At 39.6% G+C, this 12,341-nt stretch overlaps 1 protein-coding gene across 2 annotated transcripts in view; it reads left to right on the top strand.

Moving 5' to 3' along the window:
- LOC102301290 (inactive dipeptidyl peptidase 10) overlaps positions 1-12,341 on the top strand; it is a 253,736-nt gene that overhangs the window by 91,230 nt on the left and 150,165 nt on the right. The window lies entirely within an intron of this gene.

Here is a 12,341-nt window from a genome sequence, read left to right as displayed (position 1 = left end):
CAAAGTATGAGAAATATTAATAATTACAACTATTTGCATGGTAAGAATTAAGCTTGACTCAGCAGTTTATTTTGTGTAAGTGCATCCTGAATTTCAAGGCTCTGTCTGATACTACAGTTGGATCATGGCCAGCTACAAATGCAGAACAGAAAGAGCTGCCATATTTTTGATTTGAATATACCAACTTTCCCACTAAGAGACCTTACTTTGGTAGTTGGTCTCGAATTTTTGTTTTATTTCCTTTTTGTTCTTGTTTTCTGCTAAAAGGAAATCACAACAGTTTAGTCACTGATGACCAGCTAACCTGTCCCTTGTCTTGTGGTTTCTCTGTTGGTAAGAAGGCCAGCTCTGTATAGTTATGCCAGTGTTACCAGAGTCTTGTACCTGGACCTGACAGGCGCCAAGTCCATGACTGTAGACTGAAACATACAATGTTGGTGTTTTCTTGCCCTCGAGATCTGCTGTGAGCTAGATGATCATGCTAACCAGGACCTTCAGCAGTGGGGAAGTGGTCATATGACAGTGCACTGAGATCGCAGAGGCTGGAGGAAAAACATAACAAGTGTCATTGCCAGTTACAAAAGTTGAGTTAGAGCTTGTCCACAGGATGAGAAATTCATGGAAGAGCCAGCAACTACTACTAGTGTTATTTATGTGGAACGAACAGCAAGAAATAAAGGGAGCAGGAGCATCCCCATGTCTCCACTACAAAGCAAATTCACTAGCCAGTATTTTCATTGTACATTATAAATATGCATCCATATTTATTGTGTTAATGTTTCACTTACACGACATGAAACTAAAGCTTGAGGATTGTGAGTTGTGTTTTACCTGCTTCTTATTGATTCGTCCATCTCCACCACCCGCCAGTCTGAGAGGGTTGTGCTAAACTACCCCAAGTGCCTGAGTTTCAAATATTACAAAAGCTTTAAAACACTTTATCAAAAGCATTCAGAAAGCATCTGGAAAAGTATAAATTTGTATTTCATATGGAGTTCAATTAAAGAGTTGTCTTCTCGTTAGGTTTTGAATAAAAGCCTATATATTAGTTGTATTATTAGGTTCAAACAAATGCAAATATGTCCATTTGCATCTGCTTGCACATGCATACTCCTTCATAACAGCTTTTATAATTGATTCTTCCATCTTTCAGAAAAACCCCTTCCTTTATTTTTTAAAGATTAGAATATTCTGATTGGATGGCTAATCCCTTAGTCGAGTCAGCAGCATTGCAGCCTTGAGGAAAAGAAGTATTAAGGGCTTTCACAGTCCCTGAGGGAGACCTCAAATACCTCCCAGTTTCACAGTGACAGTCTCTCGTTGTTAAACTTTGGTCTAAAGAACTTATTTTATATGACTCAAAATAGATATTCTTATGTTGTACATGCCTGGTATAAGCAATCTATGCATTGCCTACAGGCGTTCCTGTCTTCCCTAAAAGTACATCTTTAAGTCTTAATGTCTATGAAATACACATATTAATCTAGCGCATATTTTATTGAAATAGCATATGCTGCACGAGTCAGAAAGGAAGGACATGTAAATCAATAGGGACCATACCGTGCTATTACATTAGAACAAATCAGGTTTTGCCCAATCACCTCAGAGCCTGTAGGCGTGAATATAATGAAACATCCTTATGTGCAAAACTCGTGTCAGTAATTAGGATGACTTTACACAGTGCAAGCTGCCTTAGCTTCTGAAACATTGCACCCAATGTCGAAGAATGCCTGAGGGCTTTCCGTACCCTTTACACTGTAGCCAAATTCTCGCCTACTTCTGTTGATCCATGATGCACAGAATTCAGAAACAAGCTTTTGAGAAGTGAGAATGCTGAGCGCTTCGACTCCGTCACAAGAGCAAATGAGGCAGAGTGTTTGATCATAGAGGAAGGGCTGGAGCTTCCCGTAACGACCCCGAGGCTATATTGATTTAGAATAAGGCTTTGTGTCTCTTCTAGCTGCATACATGCATAATTTTCTTTCATTATGTTTAGTGCAGGGGGCTCTTTGCTTATATTTCCAAGGCAGGTTTGTTTTTAGTGGCAGAGGATGGAATTAGGGAGAGAAGTGAGGGCAAGTGGGGAAACAAACATTTTAAATTGCAGACGGATGGCTTTGTTTTAAGTTGTAGTTTTGTGTACTTTCACTGACCCGTGCTTTAATATATACTGTGCCGATGTATGAGAGGTGGCACATGTTTACTGTAGAGTTGGCTCCATAGTGTGTGGTCACAACTATTTAAAAGTGCAAGACTGACAATTTTCTGTTTTTATTGCTTTCTTACAATTCTTCGTACCTGCGTGACTCTTCGACTCGCAGCGTTTATTTGTGTCCGTTGTTAAAGCTTGAGACTGATGTACCCTACATGTTCTAGTTTTGATTCTGTATGACGTTACTGATTGTGCATATCAGTAATATGGCCATGACACAGCAGAAGGTCCACCCATATTCTGGCTTTTCTTCTATTCAATTCAATTCAATTTTATTTATATAGCGCCAAATCACAACAAAAGTCACCTCAAGGCGCTTCATAGATACAGAGAAAAACCCAACAATCATATGACCCCCTATGAGCAAGCACTTTGGCGACAGTGGGAAGGAAAAACTCCCTTTTAACAGGAAGAAACCTCCGGCAGAACCAGGCTCAGGGAGGGGCGGCCATCTGCTGCGACCGGTTGGGGTGAGAGAAGGAAGACAGGATAAAAGACGTGCTATGGAAGAGAGACAGAGGTTAATAACAGATATGATTCAATGCAGAGAGGTCTATTAATTTTCTGGTTTTCAGCAGATGATGACCCAAAGAGCTTCAACAAGGCCCAGCATTGAATGAACAAGGTTTATTTTGAACTGTGAGCTGTGCACAGCTACTCTAATAATGTCTAAGAATATAAATATAGTGCTAGAAATGAGTACAATAGATTGCCTAAAAAGCATATTATTTAACTAAAGTAGTTGGAGTCTCGTTTTTTAGAAAGCTGTGCTCAAACAAGACAAATTAGTTCATTTGTTGATGATTTTTCAGGATTGAGCTCTAGCACAGCTGTAGCACGATGATAGAGCTTGCAACTTACAATACATGCACTATGTGTTTCCATGCTAATGAAAGTAAATGTTCCACTTTGTTTTGTGGCTAAAATATTTTTACACAGGTGTGGAGCTCTGTGGTATACAGCATAGAGAATCTAAGCCATATAAAGCTTTGGAAACACACAATAGTTTACACGGGACAATAAGAAACACAGTATTGATAGCCTTCTGTTTTACAACCTAACAAATAGGGCTTATTTGTGTACTCAACATCAGGTGAGACTCATCTAATGGCTCTTACAAATAAGTCTTAAAGCATCTATATCAACCTGCTCAAGGCTCTAACCAGCTGCTTAAAAAAAATATGAGTGTGAGTGTGCTGCACTTCTGAAATGTGGTGAGCAGTATATTGTTATAATGGAGTGTGAAATGCTGGACTTTATTGATCCCTGTGGGAAATTCTAGCTTTTCACTCTCTGCCTTCCACAGTTAGTGGTTAGTTGTTAGGAATTCAGTGTTTCGGCTGAGGACACTTGGGCAGAGTGATTGCCTGTGGGTGCTTTGCTTGGGCCTATATCCAATAAAACATCCAGCTTTTCTAATATTGATTGGATGAATTTATTTGTGAAAAATCGCTCGACTAGTGTTTGCTGCTTTTGTTTTAAACATAGTATATGCAATAAAAAATGGAACTAAAAATCTACCTGATTCAGGTGTGTTTTACATTTTGAGGCATTCATGTCATTACAGAATTCAATATTTATTATTTACTGTGAAATATACCTGCAATTTCGACTTGGTTAAGGTTTTTGGGGAAAAAAGTAACACAATGCACATCTTCCAAATGACCTCTGTAGTGTAGCTATGGGAGTGCTGTAGAAAAGAGCAATATGTCCACATTAAGAGACTGAATTTGTGGCTGTTGTGAAGTAACTCATAAGTTTGTCGGGCAGAAGGCTGCAGCTTCTGTTCTGTCTCAAATTGTTTTTTGCACATATTTTGCTTTTTTCCCCACTTGATGATTTGTTTCATTTTTACTCCATATTTTCCTTTTGGGTTTTTTTTTAACAACTTGGTTTCAGAAAAAGGTCAAATATACTCATGCATACTAAAAAGAATCATTATTACCCCTTGCAGTTTTAGAGTCCTTGTCAACCAAGGCCAAGAAACAAATTCAGAGGGATGAAAAATGAAAAACAGTTCCTCAAACGGCCACTCAAAAGCCAGCCAGTCCCTGAAAAATTTGATGTTAAAATGTCCAAATTTACAGCAGATATCAACGCGATATCAACCAGACTTGAATGTCACTGGTAACAAGGTGTTGAGTATTAGGCAAAGAAACGAAAATGTTCTATCTTGTCAAAAAAAATTATAGGAGCCTGTGATATAGAATACTTTTTGAAAGCCTTGCGTTGCCCCTCATTTCTTTATATTTTGCTTCAAAAAAGCAAATGTGATGTTGAGCGAAAGTTCTTCAGGTCTTTCTGAACAACTTCCAAAGTTCTTTTTTGGATGTTTGCTGCTTTTTCACTTATTTTCAGTCCAGTCATTATACCTGGTCATCTTCAGAGGAGTGTGTGGTTTTTTTCAGTATCTTGCCAAAATTAATATACTTATGAACGCAGAGTAGCACTATTAGACAGTGTTTGGGGGTTGTTATGGAAAATTTAACAATAACCTGCAACACAAAGGAGCAAATGTGATCTTGAGCAAAAGTTGAGCTTGATTTGAAGTGGGTTTAATAAACACATTGCAATGTGGAGAGAACCACTGCAGTCAAACACTAGGGTGATCTCTGAATTGTGGCCACGACCTTTACATCTTACATATAGAGACACAGACAACATTTCACAAACTCTTACATGTTGCCCCATCTCGGGGAGGGGGCTATACCTTCTCCCTCACAGAGAGAATTATGACCTTGTTTTCTGCTTGGCCGTCACCCAAGGATTTACATCTATGATAGGCAGGCGGAGTCTCACTATCTGTTTAACATCTCCCATTACAATGGCCTCACTGTGTGTGTAGAGCATAAGGCCCCTCTGTAGTGAACATACATACAACAAAGTGAGAAAGTGACATTACTATTATTAATGTGATATGATTAAATATGTTATTAATACAACAGAAAAGAAATCTGCTTCCACAACACTTCCATGCAGTAAAAGCTTTGCAATGCGACATACACAGCTGAACACTATCAATAATGGATTGGCCTCCCCAGAACCTCAGCTTTGTTGAAGCAATGTGGGATCATCTTGACAAAGAACAGAATGACAGCCAAGATCCAAAGATGGTCCTTCAAAAAGCTGGGAGAAATATTCCAAAGGAAAATTCAAGGAAGCTCCCTAAGAGAGTTGAGACTGTGTTGAAGAATAAAGGTGATCATACCAAATATTGACTTTAAAGCTCATTATAAGTGTACAGACTCTTCTTTTATGTCTTATATACTGTCTATCCACATATGTTTGCAAATGTTTCAATAAATCATTGCCTTTATTTCCCGTTGTCCCAGCAAAAATATATAAATAGAAATACAATCACCGTTCAAATACTGCTCAAGTACTGATTTTGACCCCATTTTGCCTCCAGAATTCCCTTAATTCTTCATGCCACAGATTCACCGAGTTGCTGCAAAAATTCCTCAGAAATTTTGGTCCATGTTGACATGATAGCTTCACAGAGTTGCTGCAGATTTGATGGCTGCATGTCCATGATGTGAATTTTCCTTTCCAACAGATCCCAAAGGTGCTCTTTTGGACTGGGATCTTGTGACAAGACTGTTTGAGTACAGTGAACTCATTGTCATGTGAAGGAAACCAGTTTGAGGTGATTTGAGTTTTGTGCCATGGTGGTGGCCGGAAGCAGCCATCAGAAGTACACTGTCATCATAAAGGGATGGACATGGTCACAAACAAGCTATGTTGTTTAAATGATGAGCAGCTGGCCCAAAGTGTGCCAAGAAAATAGCTTCTTGTTTCAAATTCAGCAGAATGTCTTGGAGAGGTCTACATGCTGAAATGCTAACAAGGAGTTGTATAGGTGTATCTAATAACAAGGTTGGTGAGTGTAGTTAAAATACATCCTCTTATACTGGGTGACCCCCTCATTAGGATTTCATTCAGCTCACACCCTCGATGGTATCAACAAGCACAGCGGGATAAGACAACAGTAATAAAAGGATTACACTAGCTGCAAAAATGAATGACGTTGCAATGTCAACAGCAGGGTGCCTCGGAGCTGTATAATCTGAGCCCTGTTGCATAAAATTGACTTAATGAATTAATGTTTGCTGGATGGAGCACATCGTGTTTCCTTGTAGAGACTGAAGCTTGCTGCAGCTCAGTGTGATGGCATTTGGCCCTTAATCAGTCCACCCTCTGCATTTATCCTTTCTAAATATAATTACAGTTACAGTTACTTTGATCTATAGCTAAAGATGACAAAGACATAATTTCTCCTACTATTCATTACCATTTAGTATATCTGTTGCTACACAATAAACTAAATAACCCTGATATTCATTTTTTAATTGCAAAAATTATGCACCATGTCTTCCACATGGGCAGTTATTGGGAGGTATTTTTCAGTATTATTCTTATGGTCACTTCAAAGGGACTACTGGTGGTCATTTGGTAGCTCTGATCTTAGATTGTCTGAAAAACTGAAATTGCTGTTCAAATATGAAAGAAAACATGGAGAAAAGGCTGCTGTTTGGCTTAGTGACTGTGTAGATCTCAAGAATGACTAATCCATAAATACACACGATCATCTTTTTTAAAATTGCAAGCTATAAGCCTGGATCTCTGATGGTATGGGGTGTGCAAAATATCAATTCCATGATTACAGATATCAGTCAGTTTGGCTTGGTCCAGCTACAAAACAGGATGCCTTGCATCAAGGCACTTGACAGAAAACACCAATAAGAAATACGCAGTGAAATCCAAGGTCAAAAAATGTCATTGGAGAACTCTGTCTTCACTTGCTTTTTATCCCAGACTGAATCCTATGGCGCCAAGATCAGGCCTCTGAGTGCATCTGTTGCAGGATTGTGGCTAAACATGGTGCTACATGACTCCGGCTGTATGTTCCAGTTCTTCCTTGTGCGATGGCATCTGTGTTTTTACTGGTTGAAACCAAACCTACACTTTGGTTGCTCTCAACATTTCAAACATATCTTTGTTTTTGAGCTTGATTTACTTCGTAATAATAGTCATTATACAGGATTTTCTTGCACCGCTTCCAAAGCTGATCAAAGAAATATGTGTGCAGTATGGCTTGGAAATAAAATCCCTGTTTTCTATCAACACTGCCCACTTTTATCAGCAGCGACAGCTTCCCTCTGCTTTTGAATGCAGAACTCAAATCCTACACTCAAGATTACAGGGGAAAACCCTGAGGAAGAAACAAATCACTCTTTAGCATCTGTCATTTTGAGTGACTTTGCATTACAAGGAAATGTCTGCTTATTACAGAAACTAAAGAATTGTACATGAAGAGTACCAACCAAGGAAGAGCTTGACTGCTATTTATTAGAGAGTCAGGGTGGTGATATTGCTCCCCATCAGAAGTGCCAGCTGTTGCTGTAATAATGTGATGTGCTGAATGTGAGCTGCTGGGGCTAAGCCACAGAAGCAGACACTGGAGTTTGGTCATGAAACTTTCATCAGTGGTGAGGTGGCGTGGAGTTCCTGAGTGTCTGCACTAAATTGCCCCAGGGTCATAAATACTTTATCAACAGCAGACACCTCGGCGAAACACCTCCCCAGGGGCTCTCTTTCCCTCCCTCTCTGTGTCCCCACCTCTCCATCGCCTCCACACTTTCCTCTGCTCTCCACACCCACACACTCTGTCTCTGGCACTCCACAACTGTACTGGGTTGTTTAAAATAAAGTATTTCATTCTCACACTCTGGGTACCTTAAAATTCAGTTGTCACGTTTCCAATTATAATATACTCCCACACAGAATTACAGCACATCCAGAGATGTTTTTCACTCTTCATTGTTGGAGTGACATGTTCGCCCATCTCTCACAAACTGATCTTGTCACTTTTTTTTCATTACAATTCACTACAACACACACACAACACACACACACACAAACACACACACACACACAAACATCAAACATACCCAAGCAAAACTCCAAACTTAGATCTTTTAAGGCACAGACTTTGATCTTCATGCTAGCAGTTCAGCCTAGCCTGCTTAGCTTTAATGCCACCGCCTTTATTCTCCCAGTGCTGTGCATCATGGTGTTAGAAGCAAGACACCAAGAGAGGTATTCATCCAAAGAACCTCTGCAGACCAAGCTTCTGTATGAGCACATTTATGGGGGAAGGAAAAAAAAAGTGAGCGCTTGTTGTGAAGTGCACAGATTACACTCAAATCCCCTCATCAATCTGACTGCAATCAGTGCAACTGTAACTCAGCTGTGTCGTGAATCCAGCTGAGAATGTGCTGGAAGTCATCAGTGACACAATGCAGATCGGCTCAGTTCAGTTTCGTGCAGTTTCTTTATATTTGTCTGTGCATGTTAAAGGTTTAAATGTTTAAAGTTTTGATAACTCTAGATAACATTCAGGAAGTTAAGGTGTCAGTGTATACTGTGCAGTTAAATCTATTTTGGTTATGCCATGTTATAATCAGTTCGTTGAAGTATTATTTTATAGCCACAGACGGCCCAAAAAGGTGAACTGTGGCTGCTACTTGTGTGTGAATTAGTGTTACAATTACAATACAGACAATTGTTTTCTGTTAAGAGCATTTACATGTGCATGTTTCAAACAAGCAGAAATTCTATGTAAATTAAAAAATGTTAAGCAAACTGAAACCCCAGTCCTAGATGGGTCACCAGTGATGTTATTGTATTGATTATTTGCAAATCACTTTGAACGTAAAAACATTTGATGTTGTAGTGGAGAAAAACCTGAACTCCTGACAGCAGATTCCAGATAGTGAGAGAATCTGGTGGCTTCGTTATACTTTGGAAAGATGTCCCTGCAAATCAATACAACAGTCTGCTGTGTGATCATCTTTATCTGCGATCAAGCACTTCTCTCCTGAGTGGTCACTTCCAGGATGACAATACTGAAATGGTTTGATGAGAGTGAAAATGAAACAGCTGTAATGAGAATTAGCTCCTCCAAGTCTGAAGCCATAGTTCTCAGGTGGAAAAGAAAGGGTTAGAAGCTCAGTGATTCTGGTAGAGCTCACAGTAGCCCTGCTGTGTCTCCAGATCTAAAGGAACCCAGCGGGGATGTTTTAGGCTTCTCCAACCGGGTGAAGATCCCTGGGCAGACCATGCAGACCTAGACCATCCAGGAGAGATTATGTTTCTTAGCTGTCTTTGAAGAAGGAGGTCCAGGCACCTCTGCTTACACTTCTCTTCCATGACCTGGACCCTGACAAGTGTGAGAAAATGGATAAAAGGGAGGCTGTAAAATGATTTATACGCTGTTATGAGGTCATAAGATCTCAACATATTTGAACACTTATTCTGCACCAGTTTGTGCACGGTAGGCTTGGTGGCTTCACTACTGCCATTTACAAGCCAGCTGTCAGTTTGCTTGTTGATACAGAGTGAACAGCAGTGTTGTGAGGCTGAAACGGCAAAAGTCCTCCCTAAATATTCTTTTAATTTGAGGCAACCGTGGTCATTCAGTCACATACAGTGACGGCTGTTCTGTGTTTATATTAAGATTTAAAAAAAAAAAGAAAGAATAATGAAGCAGACAAGTTGTAAAACGTAACACTGTTGTCTTTTCACAGGGTGCTTATGTGCACTAATTACAAATAATATTTTTCTTTGTGAACAACATATGGTATATTCTGAAAAGTGGGAGATAAGCTCCCTGGTGTCTCTCAGATTACTGCACAGATTAGTGATATCACAATGTACCTGTTTCCACTAAACTGTAGCTCTACATAACTCCAGTAAAGTGAGGCATTAAACCACTCAAAAGTTTAACAGTTTGCTGAGATGCTATACTGAACTTAAAACTTTAATTTTCCCTAAAAACAAAATAATTCACTTATCGATAAATGCTGCATTGTAAAGTCTAAGGAAGTTCGATCTGCTGACAGCCAGTTCAAACTGTATAAATATTAGCCAAAAGCTATTTACAACTAAACAGGAAATCTCACTCTGTCGTTTCTGGGAAACATTGCCCCTGCTTGCATCTTTCCATTGGTTTCTAAATGCAAACACATCAGGTTTAAAATTCATTCTTTCTCAGCAATCTGTCCTTAAAAGCAGTGTGTCCATCCTGTGTTCATTTACTGTTTCAAAGTCAGCGGTATGCAATCTCATCCTCTCATCCAACCAAGTCAGAAACTCATAGTATTAAGGCTGAAAGAAACTTTGAAGATGCTTATGGAGGCTAACCAACTTAGATCCAACCTTTACCTTTAAATTAAACAATTTTCTAAAGGTTATCGCATATATTCATCATCCAAGCAGATCCAATGTGTGCATCACTCCCTCTTCCCAAACAGGCAAACTCCATTAGTCTCCCTCAGAAAGTGGTACACGCAAGCAAAGGTTAAGAGGAATTTATGCAAATGTGAGCTCCACTAATGCACTCAACACACCCACAAAAAACATGAAACAGATTTTTTTTAATTTTATGATTATCATGTCAAATTCTTTTCAGACCCAGAAACCTTTGTCTACCATCACAGATGACCGCCCGACGCTGTTTGTACGTTTTTTACGCTGCATGTTTACTTTATATTAATTTCACGTCTCTGACATTCTGAAGGTAGAGCTGCTCAAACAGAACATGTCAATATTTGAGCGTCGCTGTTTTGGGCGAGAGATATGTTTAGTCTGCCCTCGATGCGAGTGTGAAGGTCTTCTGCTGGCATTTCTCCCAGTTCCTTGAGATATTTGACAGGGGATTTACTCTGCATTGTCACTGTGCTGGAGATGGAAGTGAATCCAAGTTCTTCTTTCTGAAAAGCAAATTCCACATTCTATGGCCTGTTTGGACTTTTACACTTAGAAAGCAACTCTTCCAGAATGTCAGGGGCCAAAATAGTCCACGGCTGGCCCCAGGACATTTGGGTTTTTCCCTGCCAGCTAATAACCTGAGTGGACAGATGTGTGGTGACAGGGAAGAAAATGAGTATTGCTAAACGTCTCCCTGAGCAGGGATTTGCTAATCATAGCATATCAACCTGAATTAGGAATATTCACCCCTTCAGGCTTTTGCTTTTTCCTAATTGTGGGCTTCATGTGTCTGTATTAAGAACTATACACGGCATTTTAGGAGTTTTCGTATTTTTGAGGGTGGTACAGGATTGTAAGCTTTTTCAAGTGTTGCTAGCTTACAACCTACGTTAGTAACCAAGCTGATTTCAGTTTCCACATCTATTTGTTTTTGGAGGTCTGTGGTACTAGAGGTGGGAGTAAAGTTTGCTCCCCTAGGCTTTGTTAGCCAGCAGTACACATAAATATCAGGCTTGTTTCCTGAAGTCTTTATCAGCCGGAGAAGATGCTGATGTTTTGAGTGAGATAAGCAGATTCATCAGCAGTCTGTCAGTCAGAAATGTGATTGTAATATAAGAACAGTACTAATGGAATGCCAATTAACAACACTGTCAGTGTTTTATGAATGGTTTCTCAAGTGAATGTTGAAATCTGTGTTTCCACAAAGTCCGCTTCAGCTGGTGTAGAGTGCAGAGCTGAAAGGACTGAAGCTCAAGACACAAGTTCACAATTAGTGTTGGACTGTGATTTTTCACCCAACTTCCTGGCAATTCTTATGAGTAAGTGGATGTAACATTTCCAACATTTTCAAAATTCTGGGGTCTTCACTAAACGTGGAACTATCCTGGAATGTGGAAACAATTAAATTACAAACAAATTTTTTAAAATTGTAAAGACATTTTGAAGAAGTGTGTGTGTGGTAAAAAAAAATCATCCCCTCAAAGCAGCTGATAAAAATCACTATCGGTGAAGATGGACTGAAGCCAGGGTCCTATGTTAAATCTACTTTTAGCACTGTTATTGTTTGGGGATCTAAACTATTCAGATCGCCACAAACTAAAACATATGGTGGTAGGTGGAAGGGGAATAGTCAGGGGCAAGAGGACATTAAATTAAATACATTTCTGTTGTCCAGAAATGTATTTAATTTTTTCAAATTTGAGGTCTTATATGTGCTGCTCCTTGCTTCCCAGAACAGAGTCCGCTGGCGTGGTGTTGCGGACCTATGCTCCACCAGGGCCCTGTGCTTCGTACGTCGCTCACTACATCCAAGATCAAATGAAACATCCAAGACCAAACCATCGCGCTAACCGTGAGC

The sequence above is a fragment of the Haplochromis burtoni genome, unplaced genomic scaffold (assembly GCF_018398535.1).
Source record: "Haplochromis burtoni strain Fernald_Lab_line unplaced genomic scaffold, NCSU_Asbu1 Contig_20, whole genome shotgun sequence".
NCBI lineage: Eukaryota > Metazoa > Chordata > Actinopteri > Cichliformes > Cichlidae > Haplochromis > Haplochromis burtoni.
This window is presented reverse-complemented; position numbering and strand designations above follow the sequence as displayed.